This window comes from Phocoena sinus, chromosome 6, assembly GCF_008692025.1.
Source record: "Phocoena sinus isolate mPhoSin1 chromosome 6, mPhoSin1.pri, whole genome shotgun sequence".
NCBI lineage: Eukaryota > Metazoa > Chordata > Mammalia > Artiodactyla > Phocoenidae > Phocoena > Phocoena sinus.
The window spans coordinates 38685544-38706795 of NC_045768.1; positions in this window are offsets into that span (position 1 = coordinate 38685544).

Consider the following 21252-nt stretch of genomic DNA (forward strand, 5'->3'; position numbering starts at 1 on the left):
TGATAATATCCATTCTGATTGGTATGAGGCAACATTGTGGTTGTATAAGTTCTTTACATATTTTGGATATTAACCCCTTATCAACATGCCATTTGCACATATTTTCTCCCATTCAGTAGGTCACCTTTTCTTTTTGTTGATGGTTTCCTATGCTGTGCAAGAGCTTTTTAGTTGGATGTGGTCCCATTTGTTCATCTTTGCTTTTGTTGCCCTTGCCTGAGGAGACAGATCGAAAAATACATTTCTAAGACTGATGTCAAAGAGCAAACTACCTATGTTTTCTTCTAGGAGTTTAAAGTTTCACGTCATACTTTTAAGTTTTTAATTGACTTTGAATTTACTTTTGTGAATGGTGTAAGAAAATGGTCTAGTTTCATTCTTTTACAAGTAGCTGTCCAGTTTTCTCTATACCATTTATTGAAGAGATTGCCTTTTCCCCACTGAATATTCTTACCTCCTTTGTCATAAACTAATTGATCATATATGCATAGATTTATTCCTGGGATCTGTATTCTGTTCCAATGATCAATATGTCTGTTTTTGTACCAGTACCATACTGTGTTGATTACTGTAGCCTTGTAGTACAGTATGAAGTCAGGGAGAATATCATACCTTTAGCTTTGTTCTTCTTCCTCAACATTACTTTGGCTATTGAGGATCTTTTGTGATTTTATACAAATTTTAGGATTATTTGTTCTAATTCTGTGAAAAATAATATAGGTACTTTAACAGGGATTGCACTGAATCTGTAGACTGCTTTGGGTACTACAGACATTTGAACAGTATTAATTATTCTGATCCATGAGCACAGGATATCTTTCCATTTCTTTCTTTTGTCTTCAATTTCTTTGATCAATGTCATAGTTTTCAGAGTAGAAGTCTTGCACCTCCTTGGTTATATTTATTTTTAGGTATTTTATTCTTTTTGACACAATTATAAATGAAATGTACTTCTTAATTTCTATTTATGATAGTTCATTAGTATATAGAAATGCAACAGATTTCTGTATGTTTATTTTGTATGCTACAACTTTACTGAATTTATTTATTAGTTCTAATAGTTTTTTGGTGCAGTTTTTAGGATTTTATATATGTAGTATCACTTCATCTGCAAAAAGTGACAGTATTGCTTCCTCCTTTCCAATTTGGATGCATTTTATCTCTTTTTATTATCTGATTGTTGCAGATAGTATTTCAAACACTATGTTGAATAACAGTGGCAAGAGTGAGCATCCTTGTCCTATTCCTGATCTTAGAGGAAAAGCTTTCAGCTTTTCTCCACTGAGTATGATGTTAGCTGTGGGTTTGAACTTTATGACCTTATTATGTTGAGATGTGTTCCCTCTATACAAGTTTCTTGAGAGTCTTCATCAGGAATGGATGTTGAATTGATCATGTGACTTGGTGTCTTTCCTTTTGTTAATGTGGTATATGTATCACATTGACTGATTTGCAGATATCGAACCATCATAATGTATCCTTTTAATATATTTTTAATTTAGTTTGCTAATGATTTTTTGAGGGTTTTTCCATCTATGTTCATCAGGTGTGTTGGCCTATAATTTTCTTTTTTTGTGATATTCTTGGCTGGTTTTGGTATCAGAGTGATGCTGGCCTTGTTGAATGAGCTTGGAAGCATTTCCACTTCTTAAATTTTTGGGAGTATTTGAGAAAAATAGGTACTAACTCTTCTTTAATTATTTGGTAGAATTCACAGGTGAAGCTATCTGGTCCTGGACTTTTGTTTGTTGGGAGTTTTTTTATTACTGATTCAATTTCACTACTAGTATTTGGTCTGTTCAGATTTTCTATTTCTTCCTGATTCACTCTTTAGAAGATTGTATGTTTCTAGAAATTCATCCATTGCTTCTAGGTTACCTAATTTGTTGGTGTATAACTATTCACAGAATTCTCCTATGACTGTATTTCTGTGATATTGGTTGTAATTTTTCCTCTTTCATTTCTAATTTTATTTATTTGGACTCTTTTTCTTGATGGGTCTGGCTAAAGGTTTGTCAATTTTGTTTATCTTTTCAAAGAACCAGCTCTTAGTTTCATTGATATTTTCTATTTTTTATTCTCTATTTCATTTTTTTCCACTCTTATCTTTATTATATCCTTTCTTTTATTAACTTTAGGCTTTGTTTGTTCTTCTTTTACTAATTACTTCAGGTATACATTTAGATTATTTATTTGAGATTTTTTTGTGTTCCTTGATTTACACATACATCTCTCTGAACTTTCCTCTTAGAACTGCTTTTGCTGCATCCCATAGATTTTGGAAAGTTGCATTTCTACTTTCATTCATTGCAAGGTATTTTCTGATTTCCTCTTTGGTTTTGTCATTGATCCTTTGTTGTTTTGTTCATTTTTGCTTTTGTTTTAGTATCATATTTTTTAGTCTCCACGTGTTTTCCCAGTTTTCTTCCTATAATTAATTTCTAGTATCATACCATTGTGGTCAGAAAAGACAGCTGACATGATATCCATCTTCCTAAGTTTATAAAGACTTGTTTTGTGTCCTAGCGTGTGATTTATCCTGAAGAATGTCCCAGGTGCACTTGAAAAGAACGTGCATTCCCCTGTTTTTGATTGGAATGTTTTCTAGATATCTACTTGGTCATTCTGGTCTAATGTGTTGTTTAAGGCCAGGGTTTCCTTATTGATTTTCTGTCTGGATGATCTATATATTGATGTAAGTGGGATAATAAAATCCTTTACTACATTGTATTACTGTCATTTTCTCCCCTTATGTCTGTCAAATTTTGCTCTATGTCTTTAGGTATCTGTCAATACTTGCTTTACATATTTAGGTGTCCCTATGTTGGGGGCACATATATTTACAAGTGTTATATCCTCTTCTTGGATTGACCTCTTTATCATTATGTATTTTCCTTTTCCTTTATTATAGTCTTTGTTTTAAAGTCTGTTTTTTTAAATAAGTTCATTTGTATCATTATTTTAGATTCACATATAAGTGATATCATATATTTTCTTTGTCTGACTTACTTCACCTAGTATGATAATCTCTAGATCCATCCATGTTGATGAAAATGGCATTATTTTATTGTTTTATGTTTGAGTAATATTCAATTGTATATATGTACCACACCTTCTTAATGCATTCATCTGCTGATGGACATTCAGGTTGCTTCCATGGCTTGGCTATTGTAAATAGTGCTGCAATGAACACTGAAGTGCATGTATATTTTCAAAGTACAGTTTTCTCCAGATATATTCCCAGGAGTAAGGCTGCTGGGTCATAGGGTAGTTCTATTTTTAGTTTTTTAAGGAACCTCCATACTGCTCTCCATGGTGGCTGTAACAATTTACATTCCCACCAACAGCACAAGAGGGTTCCCTTTTCTCCACACCCTCTCCAGCATTTACTGTTTGTAGACTTTTTGACGATGGCCATTCTGACTAGTGTGAGGTGATACCTCATTGTAGTTTCGATTTGGATTTCTCTAATAATTAGAGATGCTGAGCATCTTGTCATGTGCTTTTTTTTTTTTTTTTTTTTTGCAGTATGCAGGCCTCTCACTTTGTGGAGCACAGGCTCCAGACTCGCAGGCTCAGCAGCCATGGCTCACGGGCCTAGCCGCTCCACAGCATGTGGGATCTTCCCGGACTGAGGCACGAACACGTCCCCTGCATCAGCAAGCGGACTCTCAACCACTGCGCCACCAGGGAAGCCCGTCATGTGCTTTTTGGCCATCTGTATGTCTTCTCTAGAGAAACGTCTATCTACAACTTCTGCCTATTTTTTGGTTGGGTTGTTTGTTTTTTAGACATTGAGTTGCGTGAGCGCTTTATATGTTTTGGAGATTAATCCCTTGTCCATTGCTTTGTTTGCAAATATTTTCTCCCACTCTGGGTTGTCTTTTCATTTTGTTTATGGTTTCCTTAGTTGTGCAAAAACTCCTAAGTTTAATTAGTAAAGTCTGTTTTTTCTTATATGAGTATTGCTACCCCAGTTTTTTTGTAATTTCCATTTGCATGGAATATCTTTTTCCATCTTTTCACTCTCAGTCTGTGTGTCTTTACCTTTGAAATGAATCTCTTGTATGCAGCATATAGATGGGTCCTTTTTTTCATTCATTCATTTAGCGAGTCTATGTCTTTTGATTGTAAATCATTTACATTTAAAGTGATTATTTGGGTGGAGTCAAGATGGTGGAATAGAAGGTGTGGAGTTCGCATCTCCTCACAAGTACATCAAGAATACACCAGAACTGCCACAGAGGACCTGTTGAACACTAGTGGAGAATCTTGGACACCTAAGGAGACAAGAAAATTCCTGCACAACTGGCTTTTCTTTTCCTTTTTCTTTTTTGTTTTCTGTTTAGGCTTGTTTTGTTTTTATTACTGGTTTTGGTTTTGGGGCTCTCTTGTTTGGATGTTTCATATTTGCTTTCCTTGTTTGTTTTTTTTGTTGTTGTTTGCTTGTTTGTTTGATTTTTGCTTGCTTGGATGTGCTTTTGTTATTTCCCTTGGGTTCTACTTGTCTGTTTCTTTTCTTTTCTTTTTTATCTCTGTGTTTGTTTGTTTTTGTTTCTGTTTTTATTAAGTGCCTTACACTTTATCTCTTGTTTTCTTTTCTTTTTCATTTTGGTAATGCTGGGCAGCTTGCGAGGTCTTGGTTCACAGGCCAGGGGTCAGGCCTGAGGTCCTGTGGTGTTACCACCAAATATGAGCCACTGGACTACCAGAGAACTTCAGGCGCCAGGGAATACTAATTGTGTGAGCTCTCCTGGAGGTCCTCATCTTGGCACCACAATCTGGCCCCACCCAGCTGTCTGCAAGCCCCAGTGATAGACGCTTCAGGCCAAACAACCAGCAAGACAGGAACACAGCTCCACCCATCAACAAAAATGAGACAACAGAGAAATATGTTACAGAAGACGAAACAAGGTAAAAACCTACAAAACTAAATAAATGAATAGGAAATAGGCATTCTAAATGGAAAAGAATTCAGAGGAATGATAGTAACGATGATCCAAAATCTCAGAAATAGAATGGAGGCATGGATCGAGAAAATACAAGAAATGTTTAACAAGGACCTAGAGGAACTAAAGAACAAACAAACACTGATGAACACCAAAATAACTGAAATGAAAACTACACTAGAAGGAAACAATAGCAGAATAACTGAGGCAGAAGAATGAATAAGTGAGCTGGAAAATAGAATGGTGGAAATAACTGCTGAGAAGCAGAATAAAGAATGAAAAGAAATGAGCATAGTCTCAGAGATTTCTGGAACAACATTAAACGCACCAACATTCAAATTATAGGGGTCCCAGAAGAAGAACAGAAAAAGAAAGGGGTCTGAAAATATTTGAAGAGATTATAGTTGAAAATTCCCTAACATGGGAAAGGAAATAGTCACCAAAGTCCAGGAAGTGCAGAGAGTTCTAAACAGGATAAATCCAAGGAGAAACACGCCAAGATACATCTTAATCAAAGCTATAAAAATTAAATTCAAAGAAAAAATATTAAAAGCAGCAAGGGAAAGGCAACAAAAAACATATAAGGGAATCCCTATAAGGTTATCAGCTGATTTTTCAGCAGAAACACCACAGGCCAGAAGGGAGTGGCAGTATGTATTTAAATTGATGAAAGGGAAAAACCTACAACCAAGATTACTCTACAGAGCAAGGATATCATTCAGATTTGACAAAAAAATAAAAAGCTTTACAGACAAGCAAAAGCTAAGAGAATTCAGCACAACCAAATCAGCTTTACAACAAACGCTACAGGAACTTCTCTAGGCAGGAAACACAAGAGAAGAAAAAGACCTACAAAAACAAACCCAATACAATTAAGAAAATGGAAATAGGAACACACATATCAATAATTACCTTAAATATAAGTGGATGAAATGCTCCAACTAAAAGACACAGACTGGCTGAATGGATATAAAAACAAGATCTGAATATATGCTGTCCACAAGAGACCAACTTCAGACCTAGGGACACATACAAACTGAAAGTGAGGGGGTAGAAAAAGATATTCCATGAAAATAGAAACCAAAAAAAAAAGCTGGAGTAGCAATTCTCATATCAGATAAAATAGACTTTAAAATAAAGACTGTTAGAAGAGACAAGGAAGGACACTGCATAATGATAAAGGTACCAATCCAAGAAGAAGATATAACAATTGTAAATATTTATGCATCCAATATAGGAGCACCTCAATACATAAGGCAAATGCCAACAGCCATAAAAGGGGAAATCAACAGTAACACAATCATAGTAGGGGACTTTAACACCCAACTTTCACCAATGGACAGATCACCCAAAATGAAAATAAATAAGGAAACACAAGCGTTAAATGATATGTTAAACAAGATGGACTTAATTGATATTTATAGGACATTCCATGCAAAAACAACAGAATACACTTTCCTCAGGTGCTCGTGGAACATTCTCCAGGATAGACCATATCTTGGGTCACAAATCAACCCTTGGTAAATTTAAGAAAACTGAAATCATATCAAGTATCTTTTCTGAATATAACACTATGAGACTAGATATCAATTAGAGGAAGAAATCTGTAAAAAACATATATAAACACATGGAGGCTAAACAATACATTACCTAATAACCAAGAGATCACTGAAGAAATCAAAGAGGAAATAAAAAAAGCCTAGAAACAAATGACAACAAAAACATGATGACCCAAAACTTATGGGATGCAGCAAAAGCAGTTCTAAGAGGGAAGTTTATAGCAATACAATCCTACCTTAAGAAACAAAAAACATCTCAAATAAACCACCTAACCCTACACCTAAAGCAATTAAAGAGAGAAGAACAAAAAACCCTCAAGTTAGCAGAAGGAAAGAAATCATAAAGATCAAATCAGAAGTAAATGAAAAAGTAATGAAGGAAACAATAGCAAAGATCAATAAAACTAAAAGCCAGTTCTTTGAGAAGACAAACAAAATGGATAAATCATTAGCCAGATTCATCAAGTAAAAAAGGGAGAAGACTCAAATCAATAGAATTAGAAATGAAAACGGAGAAATGAAAACGGAGAACTAAAAACTGACACTGCAGAAATGCAAAGGATCATGAGAGATTACTACAAGCAACTATATGCCAATAAAATGGACAACCTGGAAGAAATGGACAAATTCTAAGAAAAGCACAACCTTCCAAGAACGAACCAGGAAGCGACAGAAAATATGGACAGACCAATCACAAGCACTGAAATTGAAACTATTGTTAAAAATCTTCCAACAAAAAAAAACCAGGACCAGATGGCTTCACAGGTGAATTCTATCAAATATTTAGAGAAGAGAGAACACCTGTCCTTCTCAAACTCTTCCAAAATATAGCAGAGGGAGGAAAACTCCCAAACTCATTCTATGAGGGCACCATCACCCTGATACAAAAACCAGACAGAGATGTCACAAGGAAAGAAAGCTACAGGCCAATATCACTGATGAACATAGATACAAAAACCCTCAACAAAATACTAGCAAAGAGAATCCAACAGCACATTAAAAGGATCATACACCAAGATCAAGTGGCCTTTATCCCTGGAATGCAACGATTCTTCAATATACACAAATCAATCAATGTGATACACTATATTAACAAACTGAAGAACAAAAACCATATGATCAAACAAATACCGTATATTAACACATACATGTGGAACCTAGAAAATGGTACACATGATCCGGTTTGCAGAGCAGAAATTGAGACACAGAAGTAGAAAACAAACCCATGGACACCAAGGCGGAAAAGCAACAGGGAGTGCGGGCTGTGGTGTGATGAACTGGGAGATTGGGATTGACATGTATACACTGATATGTATAAAATGAATGACTAATAAGAAAAAAAGAACATATGATCATCTCAATAGATGCAGAAAAAGCTTTCAAAAAAATTAAACAGCTATTTATGATAAAAATCCTCCAGAAAGTAGGCATAGAGGGAACGCTTCTCAACATAATAAAGGCCATATATGACAAAACCACAGCCAACATCGTCCTCAGTGGTGAAAAACTGAAACCATTTCCGCTAAGCTCAGGAAAAAGACAAGGCTGCCCACTCTCACCACTATTATTCAACATAGTTTTGGAAGTTTTAGCCACAGCAATCAGAGAAGAAAAAGAAATGAAAGGAATCCAAACTGGAAGAGAAGAAGTAAAGCTGTCACTGTTTGCAGATGACATGATACTATACACAGAGATTCCTAAAGATGCTACCAGAAAACTACTAGAGCTAATCAATGAATTTGGTAAAGTAGCAGGATACAAAATTAATGCACAGAAATCTCTTGCATTCCTATACACTAATGCTGAAAAATCTGAAAGAGCAATTAAGGAAACACTCCCATTTAGCACTGCAACAAAAAGAATAAAATAATGAGGAATAAACCTACCTAAGGAGACAAAAGACCTGTACGCAGCAAATTATAAGACACTGATGAAAGAAATTAAAGTTGATACAAACAGATGGAGAGATATACCATGTTCTTGGATGGGAAGAATCAACACTGTGAAAATGACTATATTACCCAAAGCAATCTACAGATTCAATGCAATCCCTATCAAATTACCACTGGCATTTTTCACAGAACTAGAACAAAAAATTTCACAAGTTGTATGGAAACACAAAAGACCCCGAATAGTGAAAGCAATCTTGAGAAAGAAAAAATGGATCTGGAGGAATCAGGCTCCCTGACTTCAGACTATACTACAAAGTTACAGTAATCAAGAGAGTATGGTACTGGCACAGAAACAGAAATATAGATCAACAGAACAGGATAGAAAGCCCAGAGGTAAACCCACGCACATACAGTCATTTTTGATAAAGGAGGCAAGAATATACAATGTAGAAAAGACAGCCTCTTCAATAAGTGGTGCTGGGAAAACTGGACAGCTACATGTAAAAGAATGAAATTAGAACACTCCCTAACACCATACACAAAATTAAACTCAAAATGGATTAAAGACCTAAATGTAAGGCCAGACACTATTAAACTCTTAGAGGAAAACATAGGCAGAACACTCTTTGACATAAATCACAACAAGATCCTTTTTGACCCACTTCCTAGAGAAATGGAAATAAAGACAAAAATAAACAAATGGGACCTAATGAAACTTAAATCTCTTGCAAAGCAAACGAAACCATAAACAAGATGAAAAGATAACCCTCAGAATGGAAGAAAACATTTGCAAATGAAGCAACTGACAAAGGATTAATCTCCAAAATTTACAAGCAGCACATGCAGCTCAATATCAACAAAACAAACAACCCAATCCAAAAATGGGCAGAAGACCTAAATAGACATTTCTCCAAAGTAGATATACAGATTGCCAACAAACACATGAAAGGATACTCAACATCACTATTCATTAGAGAAATGCAAATCAAAACTACAATGAGGTATCACCTCACACCAGTCAGAATGGCCATCATCAAAATATCTACAAACAATAAATGCTGGAGAGGGTATGGAGAAAAGGGAACCATCTTGCACTTTTGGTGGGAATGTAAATGGATACAGCCACTATGGAGAACAGTATGGAGGTTCCTTAAGAAACTAAAGGGCTTCCCTGGTGGCGCAGTGGTTGAGAGTCCGCCTGCCGATGCAGGGGACGCGGGTTCGTGCCCCGGTCTGGGAAGATCCCACATGCCGCGGAGCGGCTGGGCCCGTGAGCCATGGCCGCTGAGCCTGCGCATCCGGAGCCTGTGCTCCGCAATGGGAGAGGCCACAACAGTGAGAAGCCCGCGTACTGCAAAAAAAGAAAAAAGAAAAAAAAAAAAAAAAGAAACTAAAAATATTACGACCGAGCAATCCCAGTAATGGGCATATACCCTGAGAAAACCATAATTCAAAAAGAATCATGTACCACAATGTTCATTTCAGTTCTATTTACAATAGCCAGGACATGGAAGCAACCTAAGTGTCCATCAACAGATGAATGGATAAAGAAAATGTGGCACATATATACAATGGAATATTACTCAGCCATAAAAAGAAACGAAATTGAGTTATTTGGAGTGAGGTGATGGACCTAGAGTCTCTCATACAGAGTGAAGTAAGTCAGAAAGAGGGAAACTAATACTGTATGCTAACACATATGTATGGAATCTAAAAAACAAAAACAAAAAAGGTTATGAAGAACCTAGGGGCAGGATGGGAATAAAGAAGCAGACCTACCAGAGAACAGACTTGAGGATACAGGGAGGGGGAAGGGTAAACTGGGACACAGTGAGAGAGTGGCATGGACATATATACACTACTAAATGTAAAATTGATAGCTACTGGGAAGCAGCTGCATAACACAGGGAGATCAGCTCAGTGTTTTGTGACCACCTAGAAGGGTGGCATAGGGAGGATGGGAGGGAGGGTGACGCAAGAGGGAAGATATATGGGGATATATGTATATGTATAGCTAATTCAATTTGTCATAAAGCAGAAACTAACACACCATTGTAAAGCAATTGTACTCCAATAAAGATGTTAAAAAAATATGCTAACCAAAATAAACATGTTAATATAAGTGGTGGAAGACAAAGTTAAGAAAAATCTCTCAGATAGTAAACTAAAAAGTACAGCTGGGAACAGTGACAAACACAATAGAAATTGGAGAATTAATTCAGTTTTACCTTCTCATTAGAATAGTTCCAGTGGACTTCCCTGGTGGCAAGTGGTTAAGAATCCGCCTGCCGATGCAGAGGACATGGGTTCAAGCCCTAGTCTTGGAAGATCCCACATGCCGTGGAGCAACTATGCCCATGCGCCAGAACTACTGAGCCTGCACTCTAGAGCACGAGAGCCACAACTACTGAGCCCACGTGCCACAACTACTGAAGCCCACACGCCTAGAGCCCATGCTCCGCAACACGGGAAGCCACCGCAATGAGAAGCCCATGCATGGCAACGAAGAGTTGCCCCTGCTCACCGCAACTAGAGAAGGCCCGTGCGCAGCAACAAAGACCCAGTGCAGGCAAAAATAAATAAATAAATTCATTAAAAAAAAAAAAGTTAGTATACAATACCGAAATACTGATAATTCAGAAAACAGCAGTGCATATCTATTTGTTAGAAATAGCTACATGAATTAAAGAAGAAACAGTTACTGAGGGGAATAGGGAGGGATGGAAATAACTTCTTGTTTCTCTTCATAAATTTTTAAAAAAATATGTGTTTATTATTCCAGTAAAAAATTTAAAAAATTTCAATATATTGTGAAAGCTAGGCATCCTGGAGGAAGAATAGAGAAAAGCTCCTTTTTAAAGCAGGAAGGTAGGGTGAAATATTGAGATTAGGAATGGGGAGAGACCTGTCATAAGCAATGTGGCCCCTGCACAGCTCCACAGCAAAACCCTGAAAGATGGATCCTTTTCAGAGAGGCAACCTTGATGCTGTACAGGGGTGGAAGCTACCCCCATGGTACAAAAGCAAAAAGCCAGTGAATCTTTGAAGAGCCTTATTAGACTTGAGCAATGAGGGTTTTAGAAAGGATGAAAACAAAAAGCGATGTATTTGACCAAACTTAAACCCAGAGGTTTGCTCTCTTAACACTGTACAGAAATTATGGAAGCCATACTGACCGGGTGGAGCAACGTAAGCAATAGTAGAAACAGTTTGTTTAATGAGAGAAGCAGAAGAAGCTATAAATGGAAATATGACAGTCTTTTGAACATGGGTGAAAGCTGAGAATTCAAAGAAACTGGACAAGAAAGAAAGAGAAGGAATAACAGGAACCAAGAGATTATATTGCTGCTCGAAAATTGTGAAGATCTACATTACAGACAACATTCTGGGTAAGTCAGTATCAGGTCTGAAAAATTAAATCGCAAGGTTGTCGATTACTATGGGATCCTGAGCAATTCGATTAACCTTTCAGGTCTCAGTTTCCAACATGAAAGATGAGGACAGTATCTACTTCGCAGTGTTGAAGAACACAACACTGAAATGATTTTAATAGATGACACCACTTAAGAAATGGTAAATTTCCAAGGTAAGAGTTCTAGTGTAAAAAGGAAATCTCCCCAAGAGAATACTAAAAAAGAGGGAAAGTTTAGTGAGGTGAGAGCAGAGAGGAAAACATGGTTTTTCTCTCAGCCTTTTCTGGAAAGAATATGTCAAGGCCATCATCTGTTTGATTGAACATCCCAAGTTTGATCTATTCCCATTTGATTTTGGCATCTGAGATTGAGAAAAATAGTACCCTTTTACCATAATCTAGAAATTTAAGAAAATTTCTCCTCAAGATAAAAAATATTTCCAATAGCACAATAATTTAAGCAAAGGTGAGGGTTTACATAATGGGAAATCTAGAAACAAAATAGTAGGAAAACGATTTTAGAGAAATAGCAAATATATGTCAGAAAGGTCTCTAGGTGATCTGGGGCAAAAGCCTCTTTTTCCCGTTATGAATTTTACGTTGTTTTGCAACAACTTGGTTTTCCTCACTCTAACTTTCATTGCGTTGGCTGTGTATTTGAAACAACTGATTTTATGCTTTATTAGATCTTGCCGCTTTATACGAAAATGGTTCAGAATGTGAGAAAAATAGGAAATAAGTATTTAACATGATAATACAACTAACAACTGACATCTAATCTCTCATAGTTTGGGAACAGTGATCCCTCTGCATTTTGATAGATATTTCCACCTAGTTTGAATGATAACGGTTATCAAAAGCTGTTTTAGCCTTTCAGAGAGGCAACAGAAAAAAATTTTAAAGGCTCATAAACAATTTATTTAAGGCAATTTTTCGAAGAGAAAACCAAAATTTTGGGGATTTTTTGGTCAACCTTAAAAGCATTATTAGAATATACCCTCTCTCTCAAATCCTGAGATTCTTAGATCCATTCTGTGATTCTACAGCTTCACACAGCACTGGTAAAAGCCCATGGGTTGAATCTAAGCTATTACCTAAAACTGTCATTCGGTGAAAAAATAAGGTAAAATGATAAGCTGAAAGGCACTACATGCAACAGTTTGAATGGATATTTCATTTAGAACCACATTTTTTTCTTTCCTTTTGGGACATCTTTTTTTATTCCAAAGAGGAGAAAAAGCCTGACATTATCTCAGGGGCTTTGTAGGCTGCAATGAATGGGCTGCATTTAGGGAAACTAGCTTTGTTGTCTTGAATTTCTCATGAAAGGACAGAGATTCCTGACTAGAAATCACCCATTAATACTACTCCTATTTATTTGTTCAGCCTAGGGTTTCAAGTTCATTTTCAGTCTGAAATCCTAGACTAATGCTTCTCTTTTGTTTTACATTTACAAATGAAATTCAACTAACATTAGTTTTTTAAAAACAACTGAAAAAAATAACAATAAGTGAATCCTATACTACTTCTCAAAGTGCATAAAATCACATATTTGGAAATGTCTAATAAGTGCAATAAAGGCAAATATCTAAGGTCATCCTGCACATCCAATTTACCATTAGGACTGTCCATCCTTTGACTAACAAGCAATATGTGATGTATATAACAATGAATCTGAGTGATAACTTCTAGTGAATTTTTAAAGTGGCCTCTGCAATGAATAAAAAAATTCTAACTTCCCACTATAAATATAATAATTTCTTTTTCATAGAGGGCTTAACAGACATTCTTTTCAAGTAGATAGTTGAATCGGCAGACCAGGACTCAGTTCCATTTTTGATGATACATGTGTTCCCCCCAGAACCTTGTTTATTGGGTACTGGTGGCTTTGTTGATTGGTTGTAGAGAAAGAATCATAATTCTCTAAATTAATTCTAGAAATAAAGCTGAAAATAAATATGCTTCAATAGTTTATAATGTGACAAATCTTTAACAAAATTAAGAACAAACTTTAAGCACCTCGAATTAGGCTTTGCTGTGTTTTCAACAGAAAATTCTTAAAAACAAAATAGAGGGACTTCCCTGGTGGCACAGTGGTTAAGAATCCGCCTGCCAATGCAGGGGACACGGGTTCGAGCCCTGGTCCAGGAAGATCCCACATGCCACGCGGCAACTAAGCCCATGCGCCACAACTACTGAGCCCATGCACCACAACTACTGAAGCCCACATGACTACAGACCGTGCTCTGCAACAAGAGAAGCCACTGCAATGAGAAGCCCGCACACCGCAACGAAGAGTAGCTCCCACTCACCACAACTAGAGAAAGCCCGCACGCAGCAATGAAGACCCAACGCAGCCAAAATAATTAATTAATTTTAGAAAATTCTAACACTGTTAGGGATAGCAATTACTGGGAAAGACATTTACTAGGGAAACTTTCAATCATTCTTCATGCCACACCCCTGGAATAAGGAGATGTCAGAAATACCATGACTGTCTTTAAATAGTTTAAACCAAAAAATAAAACAAAAACAAAAACCTGAACCATAACATGCACTGCCCTAATACTCTTTTCTGACAACCCACTGACAGAACACACTGGGACTGTGCTGGACACTTCAAGCACCTTGCCACCCAAAAGAACATTATTAGTGCACTATTTTACTGCAGTCAATTATACTGAGAACTTTTTACACACATACTGGAATCCAGATTTTGATTTACACAGATATAGGCTGGTGGCTTCAAGTTATGCCAGCAGCAAGTTGTATCTTTAAGGTGTTTATGTTTTGGTGGTTCTTGTTGAAATACAACTCACCATACCATAAAATTCACCCTGTTAAATTATACAATTCAGTGGGTTTTAGCACATTTATAAAGTTGTGCAATCGTAACTAATATCTAATTCCAGAATATTTCATCACTCCAAAAAGAAACCTCTGTAGGCATTACAGCCTTGCTCATTCCCCCTGCCCTCAGCCCCTAGAAACCAACTAATCTATTTCCTGTCTCTATGAATGTGTTTATCTTGGACACTTCATGTAAAAGGAATCATATAATATGTAGCATTTTGTGTCTGGAATCTTTCACTTAGCATAAGGTTTTCAAGATTCATCCATGTTGTAGTATGTATCAGTACTTTATTTCTTTTTATGACTGAACACTATTCCTTTGTATGAATAAACCACATTTTATTTATCCATTCTTCAGTTAATGGACTACTGGGGGTCCTTTGCACTTTTAACTATTATGAATAATGCTGCCATGAACATTCATGTACAGCTTTTTGCATAGACATAGGTTTTCCATTAACTTGGATATATACCTGTTGGAATTACTGGATCACACGGTAAACCTATGTTCAAGTTTTTGAGAAACTGCCAGCTGTTTTCCAAGGCAGACGCACCATTTTACATTCCCAACAGCAAAGTAGAAGGGTTCCATGCACTATTTCCACATACCACTACTTGTCATTATTGCTCATCTGTTTGATTACAGCCATCCTAGTGGGTATGAAGTAGTATTTCACTGTAGTTTGTATTACATTTCCTTAATGACAAATAATGTTTAGTGCGTTTTCATACGCTTATTGGCCACTGTATATCTTCTTTAGAAATGTCTATTCTATTCAAATGCTTTGTCCATTTGTTTTTTTGCCTTATTGAGATATAATTCACATACCATATAATTCATCCATTCAAACTGTAAAATTCAATGGCTTTTAGTATATTCACAGAGTTGTCCACATCAGTTTTGGAACATCTTCAGAGACTGCAGTGAATCTATAGGTGAATTTCAGAACTATTTCCATCTAGAAGTATTATGTTTTCCAATCCATGAACATGGATCTTTTCATTTATTTAGGCAGTCTTTAATTTCTTAAAATTATGTTTTACAAATTTTTGTTGTAGAAAAATTTTACACTTTTTTGTTAAATTTATTCCTAAATATTTTATTCTTTTTGACACTATTGCAAATGGAATTGTCTTTGTAATTTCATTTTCATATTGTTCACAGCTAGAGTAAAAAAAACACAAATAATATTTGTATATTGAACTTGCATACTACAGCTTTCCTGTATTCATTTATTAGCTCTAATAATTTTCTTGTGGATTCCACAGGATTTTCTAGATGCAAAATAATGTCATCTGGGAGATTGGCCAAGATGACAGATTAGAAAGACACTGAGCTCACTTCCTCTCACAGGCACAACAAAATTACAACTATTTACAGAACAACCATCAATGAAAAAAACTGGAACCCACCAGAAAAGATCTTCTATAGCTAAAGATATAAAGAAGGAACTACAACAAGATGGGTAGGAAGGGTGAAGTCATGATATAGTAAAGTTCCATACCTCCAGGTAGGCAACCCACAAACAGGAGAATAATTACAATTGCAGAGGTTCTCCCAAAGGAGTGAGGGATCTGAGCCCCATAGTGGGCCTCCCAGCCTGGGGTTCCTGCACTGGAAAGACGAACCTCTGAAACATTTGGCTTTGAAGGCCAAAGGAGCTTACTTTTGGGAGTCCCACAGGGCTGGGGGAAATAGAGACTTCATGCTTAAAGGACACACAGAAAACCTCACACGCTCTGGGATCCAGGGAAGAAGCATTAATGTGAAAGAAGCCAGAGTCAGAGATACCCGCTAATCTAGAGAGTCTCCTAGAGAGGCAGAAGGTAATTGCATTTTACCCTGAGGACACAGACACTGGCAGCAGCCATTCTGGGGAGCTCATTCTACCATGTGGACACTGCTATTGGCAACTGCTATTTTGGAATCCTCCCTCTAGCTTATTAGCCTCAGGATCCAGGTCCACCCCTGCCCAATAGCCTGGAGGCACCAGTACTGAGATGCCTCAGGCCAAGCAAATAACTGGGTGGTGACACAGTCCAACTCACAATCAGACAGGCTGCCTTAAGACCCCTGAGCCCACAGCCACCCCCAGACACCCACCAGAGGGCCAAGGACCAGACACCACATACCAGTTTACAGGGACTATACCTGGGACCCACAGGGTCCTGCAGCCAGAGACCCCAGGACACAGCTTCACCTCTGGGTGGGCAGGCATAGGTCCCAGAATCACTGGCCCTGCCCACCAGCTAGCCTGCTCTAGACTCCAGACCAGCCTCACCACCAGTAGGCAGACACCAACTGCAAGATAAACATAGCCCCACAGTCTGTGAACCCAGCCCACCCACCATCAGGGCAGATCCTGCCCTGGGACAGGCTGGATCTTGACCCCGCCCACCAGTAAGCCTGCTTCAGCCTGAAGACCTAGCCCACCAACCAGCAGGCCATATCTTGCCCTGAGAGCAGCTGGACCCTGGCCCTCCATCATCAGTGAGACTGCTCTAGCCTCTGGAAAAGCCTCACCCACTAGCCCTGGGACTGGCTGGGCCATGGCCTCACACACTAGTAGGCCACTGCAAGCTTTGGGACACCCTGGACCCCTCAGTCAGCTGTGTCAGGAACTGGTGCCACCCACCAGCACAGTCCAACACCAGTGATGCAGCCCTGTCAACCAGTGACAGCAACCTCTGCACGAGGCACAGCTCGGCAACCAAACAGACCAGGGGCCAGCCAAGCCTACCAGACAACCCACAGTAGTCAGCCCACAAAACAGAAAGAACGACACAGTCCACATAGGGGACACCCCTAGAGCATATAGCTCTGGTGGCAAGAAGGGAGTGCGCTGGTGGGATGCATAGAACATCCCCTACAAAAGGCCACTTCTCTAAGGTCAGGAATGTAACCAACCTACCTGATACACAGAAATAAAAACAGCAAGTTAGGCAAAATGAGGCAATAGGGGAACATCTTCCAAATGAAGTAAGAAGACAAAATTCCAGAAGAACTAAGTGACGAGGAGATAGGCAGTTTATCTGAGAAAGAGTTCAGGGTAACAATCATAAAGATGATCAAAAAACTTGGGAGAAAATGGCTACACAGAGCAAGAAGTTAGAAGTTATTAACAAAGAGCTAGAAAATATAAAGGACAACAAACAGAGATAAAGAATACAATAACAAACAAAAATACACTAGAAGGAATCAACAGTAGACTAAATGATACAGAGTAATGAATCAGTGAGCTGGAAGACAGAGTAGTATAAATAATTGATAATGAACAGCAAGAAGAAAAAAGAATGAAGAGAAATGAGGACAGTTTAAGAGATCTCTGGGAAACATCAAGTGCACTAACATTTGCATTATATGGGTCCCAGAAGAAGGGATAGAGAAACGAGCTGAGAACATATTTGAAGACATAATAGCTGAAAGCTTACTAAATCTGGGAAAGGAAAGAGACATCCAAGCCCATGAATTACAGAGAGTCCCAAAGAAAACCCAAAGTGCAACACACCAAGGCATATTGTAACTAAAATGAAAAAAATTAAAGATAAACAGAGAACATTAAAAGCAGCAAGGAAAAAGCAACAAGTTACACACAAGGGAATTCCCATAAAGCTTTCAGCTGTCTCTTCAGAAGAAACCCTGCAGGCCAGAAGGGAGTGGCACAAGAAATTTAAAGTGATGAAAGGAAAAAACCTACAACCAAGAACACTACCTGGCAAGGCTCTCATTCAGATCTGATAAAAAGGTCAAAACTTTTAAAGACAAGCAAAAGCTAAAAGAGTTCAGCATCAAACCAGCTTTGCAAGACATGATAAAGGTACTTCTCTAAGCAAAAAAGAAAAGGCTACAACCAGAAACATAAAAATTATACACAGAAAAAGCTCATCAGCAATGGCAAATAGACAATAGTTTGCCAAGACTGAACCAGGAAGAGACAGAAAATATGAACAGACCAATTATGAGTAATGAAATTGAATCAGGAAAAAGAAAACAAAAAAACACAGACACACTCACATACACAAAAAAAACCCCAAACCTCCTAACAAACCAAAGTCCATGATCAGATGAAACTATTGCAAAAAACTGTAGAGGAAGGAATGCTTCTGAACTCATTCTATGAGGCCAGAATCACCCTGACACCAAAACCAGACAAAGATATCAAAAAAATAAATAAATAAGAAATAACAAGCCAATAAACCTGATGAATATAGATGCAAAAATCCTCAACAAAATATTAGCAAACCAAATCCAACAATACATTTAAATGACCATACACCATGATCAAGTGGGATTTATCACAGGGATGCAAGGATTTTCCAATATCTGCAGAACTATCAATGTGCTATACCATATAAACAAACTGAAGATTAAGAGCCTTTTGATCATCTCAATAGATGCAGAAAAAAATCTTATGATAGAATTCAACATCCATTTATGATAAAAGCTCTCCAAAAAATGGGTATAGAGGGAAGATACCTCAACATAATAAAGGCCATGTATGATAAGCCCATAGTTAACATCGTGTTCAAGGTGAAAAGCTGAAAGCACATTCTCTAAGATCAAGAATCAGACCAGGATTCCCACTCTCACCAGTTTTATTCAACATAGTATTGGAAGTCATAGCCACAGCAAGCAGAGAAGAAAAAGAAATAAAAGGAATACAAATTGGAAAGGAAAAAGTAAAACTGTTTGCAGAAGCCATGTTACTATACACAGAAAATCCTAAGGACACCACCAGGAAACTACCAGAGATCATCAATGAATTTGGTAAAGTTGCAGCATACAAAATTAATATAAAGAAATCTGTTGCATTTCTATACACTAACAATGAACTCTCAGAAAGAGAAGTTAAGGAAACAATTCTATCTACAACTGCATAAAAAAGAATGAAATATCTAGGAATATACCTGCCTAAGGAGGAGGTATAAGACCTGTGTTGGAAAACTGTAAGAAACTGATGAAAGAAACTGAAGCTAAACCAAACACGTGGAAAGAAATACCATGTTAAAAAACGAGAAGAATCAATATTGTTAAAATGACCATAGTACCCAGGGCAATCTACAGGTTCAATGCAATCTCTACAAAAAATACTAATGGAATTTTTTACAGAACTGGAGCAAATAATTTTAAACTTTCTATGGAAATACAAAAGACCCTGAATAGGCAACACAATATTGAGAAAATTGAAAAGAGTTGGAGGTATCATGTTATCTGACTTCAAACTATACTGCAAAGCTACAGTAATCAAAACAGTATGTTACTGGCAAAAAAACAGACACATAAACTGAAACCATTTCCACTAAGATGAGGAACAAAACAAGGTTGCCCACTGTCACCACTATTATTCAACATAGTTTTGGAATTTTTAGCCACAGCAATCAGAGAAGAAAAAGAAATAAAAGGAATCCAAACTGGAAAAGAAGAAGTAAAACTGTCACTGTTTGCAGATGACATGATAGTATACATAGAGAATCCTAAAGATGCTACCAGAAAGCTACTAGAGCTAATCAATGAATTTGGTAAAGTAGTAGGATGTAAAATTAATGCACAGAAATCTCTTGCATTCCTATATACTAATGCTGAAAAATCTGAAAGAGCAATTAAGGAAACACTCCCATTTACCATTGCAACGAAAAGAATAAAATACCTAGGAATAAACCTACCTAATGAGACAAAATACCTGTATGCAGGTAACTATAAGACACTGATGAAAGAAATTAAAGATGATACAAACAGATGGAAAGATATACCATGTTCTTGGATTGGAAGAATCAACATTGTGAAAATGACTATACTGCCCAAAGCAATCTACAGTTTCAGTGCAATCCCTATCAAACTACCAATGGCATTTTTCACAGAACTAGAAAAAAATTTTCACAATTTGTATGGAAACACAAAAGACCCCGAATAGCCAAAGCAATCATGAGAAAGCAAAACGAAGCTGGAGGAATCAGGTTCCTGGACTTCAGGCTATACTACAAAGCTACAGTAATCAAGACAGTATGGTACTGGCACAAAAACAGAAATATAGATCAATGGATCAGTATAGAAAGCCCAGAGATAAACCCATGCACATATGGTCACCTTATTTTTGATAAAGGAGGCAAGAATATACAATGGAGAAAAGACAGCCTCTTCAATACGTGGTGCTGGAAAAACTGGACAGCTACATGTAAAAGAATGAAATTAGAACACTCCCTAACACCAAACACAAAAATAAACTCAAAATGGATTAAAGACCTAAATGTAAGGCCAGACACTAAAAAACTCTTAGAGGAAAACATAGGCAGAACACTCTATGACATAAATCACAGCAAGATCCTTTTTTGACCCACTTCCTAGAGAAATGGAAATAAAAACAAAAATAAACAAATGGGACCTAATGAAACTTAAAAGCTTTTGCACAGCAAAGGAAACCATAAACAAGACCAAAAGACAACCCTCAGAATAGGAGAAAACATTTGCAAATGAAGCAACTGACAAAGGATTAATCTCCAAAATATACAAGGAGCTCATGCAGCTGAATACCAAAAGAACAAACAACCCAATCCAAAAATGGGCAGAAGACCTACATAGACATTTCTCC